Source organism: Seriola lalandi, unplaced genomic scaffold (genome assembly GCF_002814215.2).
Source record: "Seriola lalandi dorsalis isolate HSWRI2012SDOR001 ecotype SW California unplaced genomic scaffold, Sedor1 jcf7180002054898, whole genome shotgun sequence".
Taxonomy (NCBI): Eukaryota; Metazoa; Chordata; class Actinopteri; order Carangiformes; family Carangidae; genus Seriola; species Seriola lalandi.
The window spans coordinates 1,086,380-1,088,737 of NW_019525450.1; positions in this window are offsets into that span (position 1 = coordinate 1,086,380).

Genomic DNA, 2,358 nt, shown 5'->3' on the forward strand with positions numbered 1-2,358 from the left:
AAATAGATATCCCATAAGTGCTCTTTAAATACATATGATGTGGAATATTACCACAATCCAAGGATCTATGATTAGGTTCTTTTTTTTGCTAAATAAGAGTATATTACACCATTTATCAAGCAGGGAGGAAATGGTGACGTGTCCTCCACCTTCCATTCATCATGATTACAGTGGCATCAGTCCTGGTTTGTGTCTCAGGTCATGATGTAGTTGCCTCATCTGGATCTGCTGGAGTCTAAAAGGCAAAAAGGTGGGGAAATCCACTTTTGGAGAATTCGACTGGCACGTCATAAAGTTCAGTGTGTGGGATTCGTAAGATGACCCAGATATAAAGTGAGTGAGTGTGTGTGTGTGTGTGTGTGTGTGTGTGTGTGTGTGTGTGTGTGTGTTTGAGTTTAAAATCAGGTCATTTTTATTTGGTATACAATACAAGACACGGTTCTTGGCAAGTTGAAACTGCACAAAGCTCACAAAGCATAAAAATGTGTGGCATAAAAATAAAATGATAAATCAGTGCTATTTCTGTTACCCGGTGCTATTCATAACAGATTCCAATAGCATCCAAATTCTTGCAGTAATATGTAATACATCCCTCCTCACCTTACAATGGGTCTCAAGCATCACACAACATCACACAATACTTCTTCGAGTCATAACTCAAATCAAAACACACAGACTTTATACAAACACATCTGACTCATCATTCACTGGTGACAAGTTTGTCCGTCGAGGATAAACATCCATGAACTCTCCTTCAGATCTAAGTTCATCCTCAGTAGCTTTTTCATTTGATTTTGTGTTGAGTGTCGGACGAAGCTGCACTGAACAGCGGTGCAACTCGACCTGAGATGAGAAGTGAAATCAGGGACCGTCTCATAATACATACAAAAAAGGTCAAGAGAGCTTTTCAGATTCCTGTCTATAGGTTTCTCAGCTTTTCTCAGACAAGACTCAAACCAATTTGACTTTCAACTGTATGTCTTCCAGCTGCATGTACATCCATGAAAGAATTCAACAAAGCTCAATCCCCCGTTCTACTTCCACCCGAACAGGAACATTTACAGGGCTTTTTTTTTTTGACACAGTTTAAACCTAATTCAAAAGAGAAAAAAAAGAATGGGAGCTCAAACACAAACCATGTGTTATAATTTGATTAACTGCATTGAAATTTTTCGGTTGAAAAAAAAAAAAAAAAAAGGAAAAATAAAACAATACCACACTGAAAGTGTTAAGCAGTGCTGACAGGTTCTAACAATCAGCTGTACTTTCATAAAGCTGAATATGGATATGTTTTTTTTTTTATCTTTGCGACTTACAGATACAGATTTGTGTTACACTCCTAATGCATATGCCAGACATGGATTAACATAGAACACTGTGTCCGTAAAGGTTAAGTGTACTGGTGACACAAGCCAATAGGCAGCACCCATAGGATACCAGAGTATGACTACGACATCATTTCTATAGGGGGACGTACCCAAGCCGGAGCTGCATTCAGGATCCTCCTCAGTGGTAGAAGAGGAGAAAGGGAAACAGGAGGCCGCTCCATTTTCATTTCTTCAGTATAAAAATATGATAAAAGCGTTAAAAGATCAGGGTTCTGGACACAGATGCACACACACACACACACATATGCACACACACACACACACACACACACACAGATCTGTAGTTACTTAGAGGTATCTGCCTGCATAATGTCTCCTCGCTGCCAACACATTTCACAACCATGCATTTTCATTTGTCAACAACAAAATAGAAGAAGAAAGAAAACTACTTTCCCTTATTTTCCTCTTCATTTCTGGCCTTTCTAACACATCCGACTTTGCTCCCTGAGGGATTTTTTCAGCAGTGACAGATTCAAAACACAAAAATACAAATCAGGCCTTTTGAAATCGGCTGAATTGAACTTGCCAGTATCAATCAATTCGCCCGCCGCTCGTCCCCCTATGGACTGTGACAAAAACATCTATCTCATCGGTGCTGCTCGCAATGATGTGGCCGCAGCATCTTCAATCTGCAATGCAAAATTAACCTCGGTTTTTTTTTAATATAGACACAAGTGAGTGAGGAAGGAGAGAAGAGAGGAAGGGGGGAGGAAATGTGTGTGTATGTGTTTAGAAATTCAATGAAACAACAGCAGAGTTCAGATCCTGTGTCATTCCATTACTTGTTCGGGGCGTCCTTGAAGAAGTCCCGAGCTCGCACATTATAACAAGTTATGAATGACAGCTGAGGAGTCAAACTGCGCAGACGTGAAGGGAGACCACTTCTGCGATTGTGTGTCAGAGTTGAAGGATACTTAGCCGTCGACCCGGGCAAAAATGGCTTCCTCTTTGATGGGGGGGGGGGGGGGGG